Source organism: Tachyglossus aculeatus, chromosome 13 (genome assembly GCF_015852505.1).
Source record: "Tachyglossus aculeatus isolate mTacAcu1 chromosome 13, mTacAcu1.pri, whole genome shotgun sequence".
NCBI lineage: Eukaryota > Metazoa > Chordata > Mammalia > Monotremata > Tachyglossidae > Tachyglossus > Tachyglossus aculeatus.
The window spans coordinates 19,562,814-19,585,720 of NC_052078.1; the positions used below are offsets into that span (position 1 = coordinate 19,562,814).

Consider the following 22,907-nt stretch of genomic DNA (forward strand, 5'->3'; position numbering starts at 1 on the left):
TGACTAAACAGGCTTTTGGCTAGGAAGGTCTTTAAACTTCTGTTTAGAAATGTACTTCACTGCCTATGAACCTTCAGGAAATTAGCTCTGATTCTCACCTCCTGTACTCCAGTCAGGGCATCTGTGGAAACCAAACAGCCATTTAATGTCAATGTTCTTTGCCCTATTAGGTTGTAAGCTTCCAGAAGGCAGGGAGTGGGTGTCTTGCTTTTGAGCAGGAGTAGAAAAGCCTTGAATTCCTGTACCATTTTCAAGTTAATACTTCTTCTTGCTTTACTGAGAGGCCAGATGTGGTTAACCTGCAAAGGCAGAGGCCGGCCAGCTATAACCCACTGATGGGAACAGACCCAATTAATAAGTAAACCCACCAGTGTGGATTTAAAGCATTTGCAGATAATCGCCTCCAAACCCCACAACCGGCCTGGATGGCTGACCCACTCAAACACACACATACATAAATATATATATATATATATATATATATATATACACACACAAAAACACCCACCCACACAGTGGATGTTTCTGTTTTCTTCTCTTTTCAGGGCCACCCTGAATGATCGCATTTCATAATCGCTAAAGTTTTGCAATCATTTCATGAGATAAACAAAATTGTCACTGTCTTTGTCTTCTCCTTCGTTAGTCTTCGTGTACATGCATGTGTGTCTGTTTCGGTTAGCTAATGGCCGCGAGTGATGTCACAGAGATACTCCCTCTGAGACAAAGAGACCCAGTCTGAGGCCAGACACTCCCAGAGATGCGGATGCAGAATTTTTTTTTTTTTTTTAGAGGAACAAGAGAAGAGAGTCTCCATTCCTCTGTGGATGGGGAAGGTGGAAAATACAGAGGAGATGCTCAAAAAGGCAACACACACCAAGGCTAGGATGAGAAAAGTGGAGAGATGAGATTTTAAAAGAGCAACTCTGCTGCGCCCTTACCAAATGACCAGAGGTTCCAGTTCCTGAGGGTAAATTGGGCTGCGAACCACTTGCTCTAGCACTTTACATATGAAAAGCTCCAAGGATTTTCACTTACAATGTATATTTATTTACTAACATAATAAATAAATAGTGCTTAGTACAGTGCTCTGTACAGAGTAAGCGTTCAGTAAATATGATTGACTGACTGACATATTACACTGCATTAATTCTCCACCTTCAGCCTGACAGAGAACCACAAAATACACACACACAACAGAGTAGCACTTTAAAAACCCCACAATTATTATTGCAATTATAGTTTCTTCTTTCCCTACTCCTAACTCCTGCCCCATTTACATGAATAGAAAGATGCTGGTGTTTTTTCTGTGGAATCACCCTTGAAGACTGCCTGCCTGCTAGCCCTGAGGATATGAATCTGAAAAGATAGAAATATGTATAAAGACATCTGCGACCCAAGTAACCTAGGTAGTACATTTCAATGTGATTCTACAGCATAATGAATCAATCTATTGTATTTATTGAGCACTTACTGTGGCCTGCTCACTGGACTAAGCACTCAGGATACAATACAATTGGTAGACAGGAGCTCTGCCTTCAAGGAGCTTACAGTCTATCAGGGGAGGTAGACATTAAAATAAATCACAGTTAAGGGAAGCAACCTAGGAAAAGGGCGTATACATAAGTTCTGTGGGGGTAAGGGTGGAATAAGTATCTAAGTGCCTAGAGAGTGGGACTAAGTGCCTGGGTGAAGCAGGAGGGAGGGAAAAATGAGCATACCACACTCCAGTATAAGTGATTCTAGCTCTTTTGATGGTGCTGTTAGCCTGTTGAGTTGACTTTCCCAGAGGACTGGAATTAAAGGTTCAAACCAGTTTCCGGATCCCTTGTTCTCCTCAAGAAAAGGTTAACAGGACTGCAACAAATACACATGCCTACTTCACTCCACTGGTGAAAAGGAAAGGATCTGATGAGACCCCTTCCAACTCTGACATCCCTCCCCCTGTCTATTTCCTAGCAACAAAGGAAAGGCTCACGTTTCTTTAACCTTTTGAACTGGCAGGTCTCTAAGCCATTGCAAATGTACACTGTGCTCACCAGTAAGCCAACAAAATCCTACAGTTTTACCCCTGCACTATCTTTTCCAACTGTGAGTCACTCAAATCTCACCGGGGTTCATGCTGGCAAACAAGGGGCACTAAGGGCGGCTCTGCCCACGGGTCCTGTGGCTGAGGTGGACACGTGACGGGGACTAAATAATCCCCATCTGGTTGCCCAGCGCCAGCGTCTCTCGGTGACTTAACCCGTATTTGATTTCTCTCCCAGCTTCACTAGTTTGGTAGCTTGATGCCCACTGCACCCGCATCACCTGCTGTTCTATCATTCTGACCCACCTAGAAATTTTTATGGTTCAGGAAGCTCATTTGTTTTCAATAGCTTTCATCTTGTCCTACTTGCTTACATTTCTCACTGCCCACCTTTTGGACTAGGCTCTACCACCGCTCTCAGAAAAGGAGTGTTTCACCAGAGCGGACCAGGAAACCCATGCAGCACCATGTGGTCTTGCGACGGGCTCACTGCGAAACATGAAGCTGCCATCACATACGCCAACTTAAATCATGTATGCCAAATTTGGAAAATCCTCAACTGTTTCACCAGGGGAGCCCCTGACTGCTCCCACCCCTAACTTTTCCAGGGTCACTGCCTCCCCAGGTCTGTGTGAACCCAAGCACCACATCGGAGCCTCAGAATTTAGTGGCTGGAGACATGATGAAGCAGCTTCGCTCAGTGGAAAGAGCACGGGCTTTGGAGTCAGAGGTCATGGGTTCAAATCCCAACTCCGCCAATTGTCAGCTGTGTGACTTTGGGCAAGTCACTTAACTTTTCTGGGCCTCAGTTACCTCATTTGTAAAATGGGGATTAAGTCTGTGAGCCCCCCGTGGGACAATCTGATCACCTTGTAACCTCCCCAGCGCTTATAACAGTGCTTTGCACATAGTAAGCGCTTAATAAATGCTATTATTATTATATTATTATTATTATGGAGGAAGCTTAGGTGCTCAAAGTTAAAATCCTGGACCTAAAAGGGTCTGATGCTGAACCCATACCAGACAGAGGCCAGGCCAGTTGAAAAACAGCCTGCCTGAAATGAAAGTGGACAAAGGGCCACTGAGCTACTTCCCTGGGTCTTGGGACTGTAGTTCTACCTCTTTTTCAGCCCTCTTTTCCAACAAAAAGAGCAGAAAGCATTCCTTTGTGTGGGCTGGAGGAGCCGGCCGGGGACTATCAAGGGTGATGCTGCAGGCTGCTCATTTCCTCTTCCTCAGTGAGGCTTAGAAGTCTGTCCCCCCCAACTTCTTCCTGCCTCATCCCCCTCAAGCCAGACTGATGGATGACTAAGGCAGGAGGTGACAACTTCTCGAGTCCACAAACTCTTGTGACCAACTTGGCCCCAGCAGCCTGACTCCCATGAGCCACTTTTTCCAGCCACCATGACATCCCAGCTTAGGGGATGCAGAATACCAGCAGCTGGGTTATCTGAGGAAGGATGGTGGTTCCTAGACCGGAGGCTCCATCCAGATGGTACTGGGTTCCACATGGCTGGGCTCAAGACAAATGACGTATGCCCTGCCTTCTGCTGGGAAAACAGTGACAGCTACTGAGCCTGCTTCCTGGCTGAGAGAAATCCCCTAGAGCATGCTCACCTGCAATGGGGGATCATTAAACCCTCCAGGGGCTCGAAGAAAATCCTTGGGGAGCCAGATGGTGGGGGCATTTGGAGAAGAGGATGGCAGATTGCACCCTGCAAATGTCAATCTCTCCAGAAGCTCATGGCCAGGGCCCACAAATAGTCCTGAAACAAGGTCTGATTATAGATAATCAGCTGTCCCATGACAGTTTAAGGGACCACGCCTTCTAACAATAATAATAATTATGATTGTGGTATTTAATAAGCACTTACTATGTGCTACGGACTGTAGTAAGCTCTGGGGTTCATATGAGATAATCAGGTCAGACAGGGACCCTGTCCCACCTGGGGCTCGCAGTCTATAGGGGAGGTAGATTAGGTATTGAATCCTCATTTTACAGATGAGAATAGTTAAGTAACTTCCCCAAGGTCAAACAACAGGCAAGTGGCGTAACCAAAATCCGAACCAAGTTTCCCTGACTCCCAAGGCTCATGCTCTTCTACCCGACTATGATGATGGAAAGGATTTTTGTTTTCCCATTTGCTCCTAACTTCTCCCTCCTCTTCCCTGGGTTGGCAATTTCCCAACCTCCCCTTAGGAACAAGCAAAATCAGACAGGTTCCAAAATACTCCCTGGGAAATATAAAAGCCATCTTCATGGAAGCAACAAGACCATTGACCACCCCCCCCACCTCAGTTTCCCAGATATGGAGGTGAGAATGTTGTTTCCCCACCTGCTTTTGGGCTGGCCAGCCAGTCTCATTCACCCCAGATCTCTTACCAGACCAAAGAGCTGACCAACAGTGCTGAAAATATCCAAAACTGGGACTCACTGACCTGATAGCTGTGTTCGATCCGCCTGCCTTTCTCAAGCCTGTCCTGCTTTCTCCCACGAGAATGCCCCATCCCTTCTGGCATGCCCCCAAAATGTTGGCATGGTCCCCCTTTGCCCCACACGGGCATCAGCCCTCCAGGATTTTCCCAGTTCCACTGTGGACCAATCTGGCCCTGGAAAAAAGAAAAAACACTTTACTTTCAGGAGCAATTAATCAATCAATGGTATTTACTGAGCGCTTATTGTGTGCAGAGCACGGTTCTAAGCACTTGGGAAAGTAGGGTATCAATCAGTGGTATTTATGAGCACTTACTACGTGCAAAGCACTGTACTAAGTGCTTAGGAGAGTACCATGCAACAGAATTCCCAGAATGGTCCCTGCCCACTTCAAGCACACAGTCTAGAGGGACCTCATCTCTTTTTTTTTGGTGTGGGGGGGTAACCCCTTGGAGAGCAGGGGGCTGATTCTCCGTGGAGACTGTTTACTCCTGTTTGCCCTCTGTAAGCATTTTGCAGGGAATCAAGGGTGTACCATACCCCAACCCCATCATTTCGTGCCCCTACAGGGCCACCCCAGGGGGTTGACAGAAAGGAGGAACGCTGCACATGAAGGAGTTGGGGCTGGTATTTGGCATCCTGGCACCCTTGAGAGCCACTCTTTTCCCCTTCGGCATTCTAAAGACCACAGAGAGGTAGGTCTTTCCTTATTCGTGGGAGGGGCAGAATGGGCAGGGATAGAGGGCCTGGGGGTTCCTGGGAACTGCAGGAGGTCTGGCTGCTCCTCAGACCTACTTTTTGAGCGTTCAGGTGGTCCCCGTGCCTACCCTCCCTGCTCCCCTCGGTGGCCAGCATCCACGCTCCTTGATCCCTTTGATGGAAACAGAAGCAACCCTTGAAGGGTCAGCAGGGGTAGCGAACAGGCTGGTGGAAAGGCCAGGAGCAAAGTCTTTTGTTTCCTCCTCTTCTTGTTTGTGTGAGGTGAGAGGGAGAGGGGGCAGCAGTGTCCTCACACCACAGAGGGAGAGGATGTGGCAAAGAAACATTCCTCTCCCCGTCCTGTGATTCATCGCTTGTTCTCAGAGAAGCAGCTCTAGGTGCGTGCTGGAAGGAACAATCTCTGTGTTCCCAAGCTGTCAGCAATCCGGGATCTAAAGGGCCCGACCAGATGTGTCACTCACTGACGGGAAACCAGCTCCATGGCTGCCGTTAGGCCTTGCTGAAGTGCTTTTCCATCACTCCCCCTCCAAGGACAGCCTGCAGACCAACGCCTGCCTGGGGAGGCGGGCCACTGCATTCGGCCGTAGGGAAATCAAACTGATTTTTGTCTGTGGAGCTGATGCTGCCCAAGCAGGGGAGATTTAGAGAACTAAGGCTCCTCCTGAAATCAGCCTGATCCAAAGGGTCCCCTGAAACACTCCTTCCCCGGCCCCGACATCGAGACGGGTCAGGACAAAAACTGCAGGTATGTATTGGCAAGCAGGTCTGAGGTCACCTAGGCAGGCCAGGGAAGATCAGGGGGAGGCAGGAGAGCACAGAAAGGCTCGTTTGTTCAAGACGGGGGAGTTTCGGAGCAAGGAATATTTACGTCCTCCATCTGGGCTGAAGGAATGCCAAGTTGCAGAATAACCCAGCTGCAAACAAGGGCTACTTATGCTATGCCTTATGGAGGTCAAGGCCTCACTCGTATCAGAGTTAATGGCAGGCCTACTGAATGAAGAGCCCTGTATTAAACACCTATGTGAGGAGCACAGTACTAGACCCTTCCTGTGTGAAGAAGACAGCCCCTAGTGATTCCTGTGTACAGAAAACTGTACCAAGCCCTAAAAGACATGATTCCTGTCCTTGAGAAGCTTGCACTATAATGGGGGAGATGGTGTTCCTGAATGAATGAACATACCACAGTTAAGAGTGAGAGGAGGTATTCAGAATAGGCACAAGTAAAGAAATAAATACCAAACAAACCAAAAAAATCATGAGTGCTCTGGGAGGTGATGGGGTGGGTGGTTAAAGGGATTAGTACCAGAGTTGGGGGGGTTTGGAGAGGATTTTGAAGGAACTTCTCATCCCACCGGGAGAGTGTCATGCACTTCTGTAGCCTCGCAGAACTGTACCTGATTATCAAGAAGGCCTTGAGAAGCAGGATGGAGAAAATGAGGGAGGCACTGAGCAGTGATATTTCACAGGCTCCTTGAAAATCCGGAAGGTGGGAAGGCTGGGGGAGTAAAGGGGGGTGGGAGGGTGATGCCTTGCTAGACCAAGGCCCCAAGGCCACAAGTAACAGCCACGTGAATCTTACTGGTCAGGTTGTTTCTGGAAGAGCTAGAGCCCCAAATCTTCCACTTGAGGTTGGGGTGGATGGATGGGGAAGAGGGTGCAGAAAAGACCAAGAAACTAAAAGGATGCTCAAAGAGCCCAACTGACCACAGGCTGAGCTTAGGGCTGCTGAGGAGAACCTGGCATGGGGCTGAGAGTCAGAAGGACCTGGTTCTAATTCCGGCTCCATCACTTGTCTGCTGTGTGAGCTTGGGCAAGTCACTTCACTTCTCTGGGCCTCAGTTACCTCATCTGTAAAATAGGGCCTAAGATGCCCCATGAGGGACAGGGACTGTGTTCAACCCGATTAACATATCTACTCCATTGCTTAGAACAGGACCTGGTACATAGTAAGTGCTTAACGAATACCTTAAAAGAAAAAAAAAAGCATAGGCCTGGGTTTCAAAAGACCTGGAGTTTAATCCTGGCTCTGCCACTTGTCTACTGTGTGACCTTGGGAAAGTCACTTCACTTCTCTGGGCCTCAGTTATCTCATCTGTAAAATGGGGACTAAGACAATGAGCCCTATGTAGGACAGGGACTGTCTCCAACCTGACACTTTGATTCTACCCCAGAGTTAGTACAGTGCCTGGCACATAGTAAGCGCTTAACAAATGCCATTTACAAAAAAAAAAAAAAAAGGTAGCAGCAGGAAGATGTGAGCAAATATCTGGGGCCTCCCAGGGCCACGCATGGGTTGCTCAGAGATACAGAAACTTGTGGCCCAGCGAGTCATCAAAGGGATAGCAGAAAGTCATTTGCACTACCGGTATACACGTCGATATTCTTCACTGTCGGAAGACAAAACAATTGACAGTGAGAGCTCATCCATGCCTCCAAGCATAGCTGAAGGGATTGATACGAAACTGATGCACCCTGAACATTGTCTTCCCATTAGGTTGTGCTAATGGGTCTGTGTCATTCAGGTCCTGCCTGTTTCTAAATCTGCCTCTTGGTACCCTGATCGTCCCCCAGTCTTTGCTCAAAGAAAGCAACCCCTCTTCCGATTGTTGCCTGCCAAGCCAGGCTGTCTGCTGTACTGATCTCCCATCAGCCCACTGCTATGTCACAGGGCTTGAGACTGTGCCTCATCATGTCTCTAAATTATTCCCCCTCTAGACTGTAAGCTCCTCATAGGTAGGGATGAGGTCTACTAACTCTATTATATTGTACTGTACTCTCCTAGGCACTTAGTACAGTGCTCTGCACACAGTAAAGGCTCAACAAATACCATCGATTGATAGATTTTTTTCGGTCCTCCTTGAGCCCCCTTTCATTGAGCAGCTCCTCGGGCATCCTGCTGTTTCCATTCTCCCCACACAGCCACCCAATGGAGGTTGAGCTGTGGTTGTTTGAGCATTATATCAATGCTGGTGAGCTGACACTGCAGGACCGTGTTGCTGGTAACCTCAGTAGACTCAAAAGATATCTGTCTCAGTGTTAGAGATCTACTGACTCTTTTGGATCTATCCCAAAATTTAGCAAGTGCTTAACAAATATGACAATTACTACTACAGGAACTACAGGTTACCATTCTCCACCTCAGAGACGGTTTTTTTTTTAATTCAATAAAGAACCCCTCCCAAGAAGCTCAACTAGTCCTTTGTTCCATTCAGCTCCAGTACAGCCTCCTTCATAATTATAATTGTCCTGGTTCAGCCCTGGCTCGAGCCAGTAACAGTTGGAGCAAGCTCCTATTGGGAAAAAAACACCTGCTCATCATGGTTTTCCTTTCCATTCCTGGTTTGGATTCACTAGTGACTTGGAAGGGATGGAGCCATGATTTAAGCAATAGGTCATCTCGGCTTCACCCTGAGTTCGAGTCCCCGCAGAGTAGGAGAGATTGTTGGAACAGAATCCAAACGTTCCTGACCCAAGGCCTCTACCTGCCCAGCTGAATGACTCGGTCGGTGATCAGCGGGTTGGCATGCGGTATGTTTGCACAATACATTTTCAGACTCTGAATCACTGTTCGGAGGCTCTGCTCAGCACTATCACTCGGGATTCAATTCCATTCCCTTGGCTCGCCCAGCAGACGGGACTGTCTCTAAGTCCTCCCCATGTGAGAAGCCAAGAGCCTGACAGATAAGGCAGCTCTGTAAAAGAGCTAGACGGTCCCCCCCTTAAAACGCACCTGTGTGCCACAGCCAGACGAGTTGACACCCCGGACTTCAGCCCCAGACGTCCTCCCAGTATCTTTTGCTTCCTCTCCGCTGCGGCTGTCAGAGCTCTGCTCCCAACACGCCCTGTGCTGGGCCACAAGGCCACGTGGATTCAAGCCACGGCTGATCATGCTCCAGACCTTTCCGCCAGAAGGCAACGGGACTCCCCCGTACCTTCTGCCCTGCATCGGGGTCTTCAGAACCCTCAGCATCCTGATCTACCAGACCCCCACGATGCCACATCACTGGGGAACTTTCACCGCAACCTGCCTCACACCACTCCAGTGAGACAGAGAGAGGCAGCTAGAGCCTGGCACCGCCTACACGAAACCTCAAAAAGGTTGGGAATGCTGCTGCTGTGGTGCTCACTGAGGCCTCGGTTAGTCCCGGAGCCTCCAGAAGCCTGAAAGTCTACTCCTCTAGCCACAGTACCCTTCTAAGCTTTATTTTGCTCTTTATGTTGTCCTAGTGTTTCGTTTTCATTTCCCCTGCATCTGCCACCTGTCTGCGCTCCCATTTTAGATTGTTAGTCTCACAAGGACAGACACTGTGACTAATTGGGGATACAGAATGGTCTAACGGAAAGAGCCTGGGCTCGGGTGTCAGAAGACCCGGGTTCTAATGCTGGGCCCACCATTTGACCACTGTATGGCCTTGGACAAGTCACTTGTCACAACTTCTCTGGGCCTCAGTTTCCTGATGTGTAAAATGAGGGTTCTTCCCCCTCAGGGTCGCACCTGGAGAGTTTCCAGGACTCTATCAGTCTCGGCTATGGGAGGGAGAGTCAAGCAGAGGCCTACCCATTCCGTTCCTAGCTTGGGCAGTGGCTAGCAAGTGGCAGGCCATCTGCTACAAGTCAAAACTCACCCATGCTCGGCAGCAGCGGCATGGGAGAGAGTCGAGGGCGGAGACTCGAGTTTACTGCATGGAAGGCAACAATGGTAAACCACTTCCGTATTTTTACCAAGAAAACTCTATGGATACACTACCAGAATGATTGCAGATGGAGAGCCGGGTGCTCTGGGAGAGATATATCTGTGGTGTCGCTATGGGTCGGAAACAACTCGATGGCATGAGACTAGACAAAATGAGGGTTCAATACCTGTTCTACTTCCTGCTTAGATTGTGAGCCCCAGGCACTGTGTCTGACCTGACTGGCTTGTATCTAACTCAGCACTTAGAACAGTGCTTGACACGTAGGAAGCATTTAAATAACATAATCATTAATTATAAATTCCCATCTGTGTATTCTTTACCAGTGCTTAGCCCAGTGTAGTATACCAAGAGTATGCTTCCAGTACTAGTAGTAATTGTATTCATTGTTTGCTGGGAAAGAAATGCATCAGTGAGCTATAGACATGGATCCTGATCCTACGAGTTCACAATCTACAAATGAGGTTTGAAGGGAGGTGTGGGGGATGGGGGAAGATGGTAACAGACGTGTAAGGAAAGGTGAACAAAGATACAAAAATGACAGATGGGTTGGAGCTGCAGGATAATAATTAATAAGGATAATTTAAAATTGTGGTATTTGTTAAGTAATTACTATGTGCCAGGCACTGTTCTAAGTGCAGGGGTGGATGCCAGCAAATTGGGTCAGACACAATCCCTGTCCCACATGGGGCTCACGGTCTTAAACCCCATTTTACAGATGAGGTAACTGAGGCACAGAGAAGTGAACTGACTTGCCCAAGGACACATATCAGACAAGTGGTGAAGCAGGGATTAGAACCCAGGTCCTTCTGACTCCCTATCCATGAGGCCATGCTGCTTCCTATCAAGATAGCAGGCTCCTCACGGCTAAGACCAACAGTCAGAGCAGTGTCAGCTATGGCCACGCTGGTGACCTTCTCTGCATTCAGAAAGTTCAGATTAACTCTCCACTCTCACAGATGGCCTGCAAAATCAAACTTTTTTCACAGATTATAGTTTGTAAACATCCTACATAGGCTAGAGACATAAGATGCTTTCCTCTGATATCCCAAGGAAGGAAAAATTTGAAAACCCCTTACTGCATGCTTTGCCCGCACCTGTGTTTTCTTTCTCTTTAAGTCCCTAAGTGGCTAGAAAGAAGGCTCCTTCATAAATAGCATTCTTATTCAAGTTCTGAAGCAGAGGCCATCTTAGGGATTGTGAAGAGCATACTAAGGCAGCTGACAGCATGAGCCTACATCTGTTCAAACTTAAGTGTTTGGTGATTCATTCACACACGCTAGGTTCGGGTTTTTTCAATGGGTGACGGATTGCTGCAATGAGAAAGGATGGTGGCAATAGACAATCACGGACAGATGGATCGTAATGTTTTGAGATATCTTCAGTGATGGGAAGGAAAATAGCAGTAGGAAATCTTAAATGTGCAGCTCCTTTAATTGAAAAAAGAATGTAAAGACCACCAGGCCCAAACTTACACTATGTAAGGTTCACAGAAGCTATTAATATTTCTGAGAAATGCCCACGTCTATTGATAATGGTTCTGTAACATTCTACCCAGAGTCCGTGCATTTTAAATGCATGTCAGCTATTTCCAATTTGGGTATATAACATTTAGATCTAGATTCTCTCAAGGGAGCAATGGTTGCCACTCTGGAAAGTGAGCTGATTCCTCCAAACCACTACGGAGCCATTTAGCAAACATTTCATTCAGTCTCTAGCCACGGAGGGTTTTGCTCCCTGACGGAATCTAGTGGCACATCATCTAGAAGTAGTAATAAGCAGTAATAGTATGTATTGTGCACCCACAAGCACTTGGGAAAGCACAATAGAAAGAAGTGACAAGTTCCCTGCTCACGAGGAGCTCACACTTGAATGAGGGGAGACAAGCATAAAACTCTAAGACTGTGAGACCCATGAGGAACAGGGTCTGTGCACTGTCTGCTTATACAATATATATATATATATATGTATACATATATATAAAACAGCACTTAATATAGGGCTTTTTTATGATGTTGAAGCACTTACTTTATAACAGGCACTGTTCTAAGCGCTGGGGTAGATATAATCTAACCAGGTTGGACACAGTCCCTTTACTACATGGGGCTCACATCATTAATATTATTTTAGTTTAAAGTCTCTATTGCCTAATTACTATTGCTATTAGATTACTGAGTCCTAGCTGAGAGACATAAGATTCTGTCTTTGATTCAGCTGTATATATAGTATATATAAAAATATTCTTAGAAAGGAGGGTGTCTGTGTAGTCTATAGGAGAGGAAATCACACTATTGCTATGGGGACAGAATTTAAGCAATTAGCTTCCTTCCTCGACTGACTGTGGAACCTGTAGGGTACAGATCAGCAAAAAATTTTAAAAACAGCAACCCGGTAATCAATCTCCATCAGTCAATCAATGAATGAATGGTATTTTTTGAGCACTTACTCTATGCAGAGCACTGTACTAAGATCTTAGGAGAGGTCAATATGACAGCATTGGTAGACATGTTCCCTGCTAAACAAGGTGCTTACAATGTAGAGTGGAAGATGGACACGGCTTGGGAGAGACAGGAGGTAAGGAGGCCAGCAAGGAGGCTGATGCAGTAATCAAGGCGGGGTAAGATAAGATGCTTGGATCAATGTAGCAGCAGTTTGGATGGAGAGGAGCTCATTGTTGGGTTGGGACCATCTCTATACATTGCTGATTTGTACTTCCCAAGTGCTTAGTACAGCGCTCTGCTCACAGTAAGCGCTCAATAAATACGATTGAATGAGTGAATGAATGAGGAAAGGGCAGATTTTAGTGTTGTTATGAAGGTAGAACCAACTAGATGCACTGACAGAATGGATGTGTGAGTTGAAAGATGGAGATGGTATTTTCCATTGAAATAATGGTTTATTAATACCAATTTTTTAAAATAATGAGAGCTCTTAGGAATGCATCTATTGGCATAAGAGAAGGATGACTGTAGTCAAAATCAAGACCCCACTGCTTCTTAGAACAAAACTCGACCACCAACCCTAAGTTCTCTATCAGCTCTCCCTCTTACCTCTCTGCTCCCATTTCCTGTTGCATTGCTCTAGGAGCACTTCACTCCCCCTAAGCAAAATTCCAAATTCTCCCTGTTGTTCCTATCCTGCCTGCCACTAACTCTGACATCCCTCAAGATGCTGCAGAGTATGCCTATCCTAGATAGTGGTAATAAATCAATAAACTCAATGGAATTGTCTGTCTTTCTCCTTACCCCCAATGATCATTTCTCTTTTGGAAGCAATACCCTGTATAGACATGTGTGGAGAGGAAGGAAATGTTCTAACGTACAAGAGACACAATTTGTGACTTAAGAAAGCCCAGTCTTAACCAGCTCCATGGCAGAATTGCCTTGCCTTCACAGCTAATTTTGATTTTGAAGGACTTCAGGATAAAAATTTTATTATGTACTCTTCACCATCAGTTCTGCCTTTTTTTAATACAAAGGGCAACTTTATATATGTGTGCATTGTTCGACCACTCTGGAAAGAGAAGCAAACCAAATATGTGACCCAATTCTCTTCTCCCAAACGGGAGCTGTGGTCCAAAACAGCATCCTGTTGATTTCCAGTAATTCAATTATTTTTTGCCACCTAGAGACTTATTGGGGGGGGGGGGGGGGGGGGGAACTACAGGAGCACCAGCCCAGGAAATCCTGCCACACAGGGCAAAATTCGAAGACAATAGAACCCAAACGGGGAAATTACCAACCAGGTCTTTAAGTTGAATTCTGTGATAAAAGAAAAAACGAACAAACCCAAAAACCTGTTTTAAGCAGAAAAGAAGAAGGTAGGAACTCATTTGCTGAACGACAAGATGAGGGTTCACACCTTGCTAATTTATTGGAACCATTCAAGGTTCTGGCTGCACTGATGCACAAAGCAGGGCAGTGGGTGTTTTCAAGCTCTTGGCACGATTTACCGCAGGCTAGTAACAAGTAAACGGAATAAGTGGGGAGAAAATGGCTCATTAGATTAACAATTAGATAAAGGGCAGGATACAATAGGTAGCCATAAAAGAAGCTGTTACCATCTGGAGAGCAGTCAGGCAAACATGCTAGATGGCCCTGCATTTCAGACTGGTATAACCTCTATAGGTTATAATTAAAATACTATTGATCTATTACACAGATTAATCCTAATCTTTCACTTAATCTGAGTTTCTCCAAAGCTAGCATTTTCAACAGGAGACCCCACAGTCATTAAGATTAGAATCCTAGAACACTAGAACTGGTTTTTTTTTCCCTATCTAAAATCACTTTTAGGCAGGATTATTCTTAAACCAACTTAGAGAACAGGAGAATTTGTCCTGTTCTTAAACATATCCAAAGACAATAATTCCAAAGTCTCCTTCAGTAAGCAATCTGTCCTGGTGTTTACAACCCTTGCCCTTTCAAAAGAACATCCAAGAAAGGAAGAGGAAAACTCAAAAAGGTATAATAATAATAATAATAATGGCATTTGTTAAGCGCTTACTATGTGCCAAGCACTGTTCTAAGCGCTGGTATGCAAGGGGTTCTGGGAATGTCTGTATCAACAGCATTTATGGAGTGCCTACTGTGTGCCGATCACTGTTACAGGGAACTTGGGATCATAAAGTAAAGACCAGCTCTCTGCCTTCCAGGAATTTACAGTCTAGTGACAAGAGTAATATATCATTTCATCATCTTCTTCAAAAATATTTAAGGAGTTGTCCAGTGGGCCACTGCTGTTCTAGGTCCTTGGGATAGGCAAAGAAAAACTGAAGTAAAGTCAATCCCTTAGCCATATGTTGCTCACGGTTTAGCGGGGGAAGATAAATGCAGGAAAAAAATAAATGTTAAACTTTAAAGCAAGCGTTGCTCGACAAGATCACTCAGAGCACCATGGTCATCTCCTTTCCCCATCCCCACTCCAGTAACTTGAAAGATCTCCAATTATATTCTTTAAGATATTCTTCTTCTGCAAAGTAGAATCAGGATTAAGAAACAAAGTGAAATTGGTAGGATGTAAGGGAACATCTTGGTGCCTCTTATCAAAGGGAAGAGGGAGCTATAGTGGTAAGTGTAGAAGTCAACTGAGGAGAATTGGAGCAATTTAGAGAAAACACATTTCAGTAGAGAAAGGTTTATTGTCCTTGGATGGCCTCCAAAGGCCATCAGCTGCAATATGAACAAGATGCAGAGGAATCAGACACATGTTCTGGCTGTGCCAGGGGAAGCATTGTAAACCAAGAGGGTGAACTTACTAAGGTTAAAAGGCGGGGTGTCTCTGGAAAGGGTGGCAAAAGGGAACCAACCCATCAACCAAGTCAGTTGGAAAAAGAAAGGTTTGACACTAGCTACTATTCTGGGATTCTGCAAGGATGGCATCTGCCTGGGTTGTCTTGGGGAAGGATTTGGGAGTCCAAAATGGGTGGGCCTGGTGTTACTCCATGGGCCCACTGGGATCATCGAAAGTAGAGACCTTCAACAGGTGTGGAGCAAGGAAGGAAGGACTGCACCATCATTCTAACCCTCTTGGTGACTTTTTGTGGGCCTACCTAACAAACTCTATGTCTGTGGATGCTTGGGTCAATAGAAAGCGTGGTGGAGAGGGCTGCAACACATCCCCTTATTTCAGTCAATCAATCAAAGGTATTTAGTGAGTGCTTACTGTGCGGATAGCACCGTACTAAGCACTTGGGAGACTACAACACAGTTGGTAGACACGTTCCCTAGCCATAAATACCATAGTATAGAGGGGGAGACATACGGATATGTACTTAAATTCTGGGGGGAGAGGGTGGGGTGAATAGAGCTTAAAGGGCTCAGAGCCAAGTGCACAGGTGAGGCAGAAAGGAGAGGGAGCAGAGGAGATGAGGGATAAGTTGGGGAAGGCCTCTTTGGGGAGATGGGATTTTGAATAAGGCTTTGAAGGTGGAAAGAGTGATGGTCTGTCATACATGAAGGGGCAGGTGGGCAGGAGGAACTCCAGGCCTGAGGAAGGACACGGGCAAGGGATTGGCTTTGGGACAGATGAGATGGAGGTACAGTGAGCAGGTTGGCATTAGAGAAGCAAAGTGTGCGGGCTGGTTTGTAGTAGGAAATCTGTGAAGTAAGGCAGGAGGCAGGGGATGCGTCTGCTGATTCTGTTGTACTGTACTCTCCCAAGCACTCAGTCCGATGCTCTAGACACAGGAAGCACTCAGTAAATACCATTGAATGATTGAGTGAGGGTACGAGCTGATTGAGTGCTTTAAAGCCAATGGTAAAGGAGTTTCTACTTGATATGGAGATGGACGGTCAACCACCGGAGGTTCTTGAGGAGTGAGGAGATGTGGACTGAGCAGTTTTCTTTAGAAAAATGATCCAGGCAGCAGGGGTTCAAATCTATCAATTGAACAATTTGGGGGAACTATATCCCAATGGGATAACAAGGCTGAAGCAGTCCGAGTAACAATAGCAATCATTTTTAAAATGGTATTTGTTAAGACACTTGCGAGGTGCCAAGCCCTGTACTAGATACTGGGGTAGGTACAATATAAGCAGAGCAAACACTGTCTCTACCCTACGAGGGGCACACAGCCTAAGGGGAAGGAAGACCACTTATCGTAGCCCTAAGGTACAGATGAGGAAACTGAGGCACAGAAGTTTGGTGACTTGCTCAAAGTCTCGCACAGCAGGCAAGTAGTGGATCTGGGATTAGAACCCAGGTATTCTGATTCCTGGGACAGTGCTCTTCCCACTAGACCATGCTACTTCTCTCTCCTATTTGGAACAGTTCTCAGAGAAGGCCAATTGTGCAGACACTTGACAGTCCTGGCGGTTTGGGGGTGAGGCACCTGCCATGCCCCGATCAGCCTTAAATGTAGTCGGAAAGAAATAGCTCTGCCTCCAGCTCTCTCCATATGGTGGCTGCAACGTGCTGCCTAAGTCCCAGCATCAAATCAGAAGCAAATAAACAATGCTTCTGGACTTATATGTAGTGGGCTTAGAAATCCATTTGCAACTCTGGGCTTATATGTAGTGTGCTTAGAAGTGAGAACCGACGGAAGAAAGGTTGGGGTTTTTTTTCAACCATCGTTTTCTGGAATCTAGGGGGTTCCTTTCAAAAGTATCCCCAAGTCTAATACTACAGCTTCAACCCAAATTTTACCCCAAATGTCTTTTATTCAAGGATACATGAAAAGGGATTTCGCCTACCTCTCATGGAAGAAGAGATTTAGGGTATTTTTCAAAAGTTTCCCTAAGTCTGTACCACAAACCATTTAGGATCATTTTCATTTCAAAACAAACATTGCTCTGAATCCCTAAAGTCTTGGGTAGGTTCATTTTGAGTCTTCTTGACTGTAGACTTCACCATCCCTCCCTGTCTGTGTTTCTGACCGAATCTCACCTGTTTCTGAATATTCTAGGTCTCTTCGTATAACTCCTCTCTTTACTGAGTTTACTGCATTTCCATTTTTCATTTCTTCTGGCAAATCCCTCAACATCCTGGACAATTTCTCCTATATTTCAACTTGGTACTTAAGATATTATTAAGGCCAGGCTCAATAATGAATTCTTCTGTACCCTTATTAGATACCTCCCAGTAGAAGGGGTTCTTATCCGTATTTCATTAGCCTTTTACTATAGGCAAAAAGGAAAGAGGAAATGATAATGAAAAATAGTTAAGTATTTGGGGCAGCTATTGGGCCAATTTTCCATTCATGTGCAGTGCTAATAGCTTAGCTAATTTGAAGTAATTTGCAAGTATAATTCATTAGACTCAGTCACTACCAAAAGCAAATTGAAATTCATCAAAAAAGTAAAGCTCTTGTTCATTGATTATATTTCCATTATTCCTGAATATTGACATCCCTTCCTATTAAAATATGCTCTGTTATTTCAATAAGATTTGAAAGAACTGGATGATACTGGACAGGATCACTTTGATCATTTCTGAAAAAATGATATTCTATTTTTTATTCTTATTCGTTGATATCATCATTACGTTATAATGGCTCATAAAAGTTGTATACTATTATTTTAGGATCAAATTCCCATTCTAGGATTTTACTAGTCAGGTTGCAGGAAAATATGACCTATGCCAAAAACAGGTCAGTCACACCTCATCTGTTTTTTCCCCAAATGCCTTCAATTAATAAGGACACTGTTATTAATTGCCAAAATGATTTCTACTTTTTTAAATTCAACTTTCAGCAGCTGAAGACCATTATGTTACACTAATAATGATAATAATAACAATATTTGATACATGCCTACTATGTGCTAAGCGCTGGGGTAGATGCAAGACAATCACATTGGATGCAGTCCCTTTCCCACAGGGAGCTTCAGAGTCTAAGAGGAAAGGAGAACACCATTTTAGAAGCAGCGTGGCTCAGTGGGAAGAGCCCGGGCTTTGGAGTCAGAGGTCATGGGTTCAAATCCTGACTCTGCCACTTTTCAGCTGTATGACTTTGGGCAAGTCACTTAACTTCTCTGTGCCTCAGTTACCTCATCTGTAAAATGGGGATTTAGACTGTGAGCCCCACGTGGGACAACCTGATCACCTTGTAACCTCTCCAGCGCTTAGAACGGTGCTTTGCACATAGTAAGTGCTTAATAAATGCCATCATTATTATTATTTTACAGATCATCACTTACATCACCGTTTTACAGATGAGGAAACTGAAGCACAGGGAAGTTAACTCACTGGCCCAAGGTCACATAGGAGGCAAGTGGCAGAGCCAGGATTAGACCCCAGAACCCCCCAACACCCAGGAGTTCGCTCTTCCCACTAAGCAAACTCCTTCTCATAAAAGCTGGAGCCGCAGGTTTCTCTATCTAGCTAAACTAAACAACAGGACCAACTTAGGCTGTCCAGTCTGGAACAGGGAATAGAGATAGTGTGGTTGATTTGATCCTCAAAAAATCATCAATTCAAAATCAATTAATTTTAGAATTTCAACTCTCAAGGGATCAGAATGTCTTTGCTCTCCCTAAACTCCACCCAGGGTCTTAAGAGGGACTCAATCAGAGTTTGCATGTCATAATAATAATAATGGCATTTATTAAGCACTTACTATGTGCAAAGCACTGTTCTAAGCACTGGGGAGGTTACAAGGTGATCTGGTTGTCCCATGGGGAGCTCACAGTCTTCACCCCCATTTTACAGATGAGGTAACTGAGGCACAAAGGAAGTGAAGTGACTTGCCCAAAGTCACACAGCTGAAAATTGGTGGAGCCGGGATTTGAACCCATGACCTCTGACTCCAAAGCCCGTGCTCTTCCCACTGAGCCACGCTGCTTCACATTCAAACTCTCACCGGACCTCAAGGCAGTCTTTTCATTGAAAATGATAGAAGGAACCCCTCTTGGCAATCTCTTGCAAACCCTGTTTTACGTTATTTGCCAAGTTTGAAAAACTCAGCTTCAGTGAAAACTGCATTAAAAAACTTGCTCGTGGCAAGCTGTCACAAGCTGGAAAACGAATTTCCTTACCTTATCTGAGGAAAACTCCAGTGAAAAGTCAAGCCTTTTAAATCACCAGAAAGACAGGATATCACTTCCCACCAATACAAATGCTCAGAATGTGACTGCCAAGCTAGCCAACCTAACTCTCTTCCTCCCTTCAAGGCCCTGCTGAGAGCTCACCTCCTCCAGGAGGCCTTCCCAGACTGAGCCCCTTCCTTCCTCTCCCCCTCGTCCCCCTCTCTATCCCCCCCATCTTACCTCCCTCCCTTCCCCACAGCACCTGTATATATGTATATATGTTTGTACATATTTATTACTCTATTTATTTATTTATTTTATTTGTACATATCTATTCTATTTATTTTATTTTGTTAGTATGTTTGGTTTCGTTCTCTGTCTCCCCCTTTTAGACTGTGAGCCCACTGTTGGGTAGGGACTGTCTCTATATGATGCCAATTTGTACTTCCCAAGCGCTTAGTACAGTGCTCTACACATAGTAAGCGCTCAATAAATACGATTGATGATGATGATGATGATGATGACTGCGGAAGCAGAAACCATATGCTTTGGGGGACCAAGTTCTTTGCCCTTCTGAAGCACCTGGGCTCTGCAGCAGGTGGAACTGTGGCTTTCAACACCACAACAACCTGTCTGGGCCTGTGGGGATGTGGGTGGGGACAAAGCTTTTGGCATGGTGGGGTCACCACTTCAGGGGGCTGATAGAAGACTCCAGACCCAATAGTGCCAGGACCACCTGAGGGTGAGAAAAACCACCCTTCTCTATAATAATAATAATGATGGCATTTGTTAAGCGCTTACTATGTGCAAATTACTGTTCTAAGCGCTGGGGGGGATACAAGGTCATCAGGTTGGCCCACGTGGGGCTCACAGTCTTCATCCCCGTTTTACAGATGAGGTAACTGAGGCACAGAGAAGTTAAGTGGCTTGCCCAAGGTCACACAGCTGACAAGGGGCAGAGTGAGGATTCGAACCCATGGCCACCTTTATCCTTGGTAAAGGAGAGATGCGAAGGCGGCAAGGCCCAAGGAAGGAGCCAAGCAACAGTGGCACAAGGCCGGGGCAGGGCGGGTACACGATGACGACGACGGCAATTGCTAAACCAGAAACTTGCATCCCAGGCAGGATGGTCAGACCCCCAATTCCAGGGTGGCCATTCTCTACTAAATATTTTTCATTGTAATGGCTAGATGTCTGATGCCAAGGAACACAGACAGCAAACTGAGCTGTCTTAGGAGCAAGATTGCCCTTGCAAAGATTCAGAATTTCAAAAAGCTAAACAAAGACTCCAATTTGCAATGCAAAACAGACAGCCCTATCGCACTGTGATACAACTGCACTAGCCACAAGGACCCTATTACAATAAATGATTTCCTACCTCTTATGACTCTGGCACTCAGAGTCAGAAGAGAGCAATAAAATGGCTTCGCAAAGTTTTTTTCTTAATTCCTCTTGCAACAGAGGAATGCTTTTTTTTAAGTGTTCTGCTAAAATGACTTTATAATAATGTGTGACAGTGAAGGACTATGAGTGCAGTATACCCACATCTGTTTTCCAAACAAACAAGTAGTCTAAGATCAAGATAGTCTCAATGACATTGTGTTTACAAAGGGCATAAAAAACCAGACCAGCTTTCTGCCTGGTTTCTGAAGCTTTCTCTTCCTCAATCCCACGCCTGCAGCAAGTGGAAAGGACACAGTCTAGTGTGTGAAAATGAATCAGATGAGAAACAGACCTCACTCTCAGAGCTAGGAAGTATATCTGCGATGGAAGCTTTTTATTCATTTCTTGCCTTATCCTCTGATGGCCCTGAAATAATGGTATCATCTTATTCAGGATTATTAACCCTTTCTTTCAGTGCCAAAGAAATAGCTGCACTGGTTCTAATCTGAACCCAAGGGACTTGGGTGGAACGTGATGGGTACCAAGATAACAGGAAGTCAAATGAGAGACAAACATCAAGTCAATGGCTTTTGGGGTTTCAGCTTCACTCTCCTGTTAGGTAGTTCTCCTGCTCTGAATAGTCAGTGTCCTGAAGGCCCAACAAAAGAAATCACAGATACCCCAATTCACCAAATGTTACTGTGTCCCCCTGGGGAGGGTTGCTGCTAAGTATCAGCTTCTTTGCCTCGCTTGTGTGTCCACATTAATGTTTTGGAAGATTTCATAAGCTATGGTCTTGCCTGAACTGTTACTGTAGGACTGAACTGTTGCATAGTTGTGACACTAATGCTGCCATTGTAGGATTGGGATGCTACTGTTGTGTTGTATCACTACTGCAGAGTTCAATTAATCTTAATTGCTACTGTAGGATTGTCCTGTTACTGGAGAGTTGTAGTCTATTGCTGAAGGTTTTGGCTGTTGTTGGAGGTTTGCACCTGTGTTGCTCTGTTACTCTTGAGTTGCTCCACCTAAAGTTGGAGTCATGTTCATTAACCAAGGGGATGGGAACATGGCTAGCACAGATGACACCCACACATCATCCCAAAACCTAATTTTAGTCACTTCCACCTCCACCCATTGACTCTTTAGAACAGAGACACTGACCTGACGGAAGTGAGCTCTCGGGTCCTTTCCTCCCGTCGGCGAAGGTGCTGAGGAGTGGTGATATGGCCCGAAGACATGGAGAGATGGAACAACAAGGCAGAAACATCAAGTCTGTGCGGTCCAAAGATTGCAGGTCCATCCCCTGGGCTCTGAAAAGCGGCCACCTGGGTCTGTGTTCCCTTGGGCTGACTGCGTCCATCCCTGGTCTGGATGGTCTTGCTCCTGTTTGCCTGTCAATGGCTGGATTCTCCTTTCAAGCTGACCAGAGGCAGAGGAGCCCTGGGCTGATCACTGTCTCGCTCTGGGTTGACATGAGTTCTGACTCTGCCGCTTCCAGAGGCCCCGGCGGGGATGGGCCAAAGCTTCTGTGATGTGACGGGCATCCACTGTCACAAGAAGCAACAGGAGAACAGGTTGTGGCTGCCGTCAGTACAGACAAGCCCCAGGGTTGTCTCCACAACTAGAACAGCAGCAGGACCCTGGAATGGCAGTAAGAAAAGAGTAGAGTCAATGAGGGCACCCCAGGCATGAGGCCAAGGAGAATGAAAACTACTGCTGCCTCCCCCGAGGAAGTGGGTCCTGCTGTCTCACAGGCTCAACTGGATCACTCAACAGGCTCAACTGGCAGGAACGAGCTCACGGGTGAGAGCGACATCCTTCAAATATTCCCTTTATGTTCAGTCCACAGAGAAAACAAGACTATGGAACATGTGTGAACTAGTCCCTATTATACATTCTCCTGGACGAATGCAGAAGTTCAGATATGGAGGCTGTTGTATGAGGACCTCCAAGGAGATAATAATAATAATAATGATAGCATTTGTTAAGCACTTACTATGTGCAAGGCACTGTTCAAAGCATTGGGGTAGATACAACCTAATCAATCAATCAATCAATCGTATTTATTGAGCGCTTACTGTGTGCAGAGCACTGTACTAAGCGCTTGGGAAGTACAATATAGAGACAGTCCCTACCCAACAGTGGGCCTTGGACACAGTCCCTGTCCCACATGGGGCTCACAGTCT

The 22,907-nt window shown here is 45.7% G+C and overlaps 1 non-coding gene across 1 annotated transcript; it reads left to right on the forward strand.

The window, feature by feature from the left end:
- The first annotated feature begins 9,657 nt into the window (after positions 1-9,657).
- LOC119936437 lies at positions 9,658-9,795 on the forward strand. Its single transcript, XR_005453763.1, has one exon. It is a non-coding gene; the product is annotated as a small nucleolar RNA SNORA7 (small nucleolar RNA).
- The last annotated feature ends 13,112 nt before the right edge of the window (positions 9,796-22,907 follow it).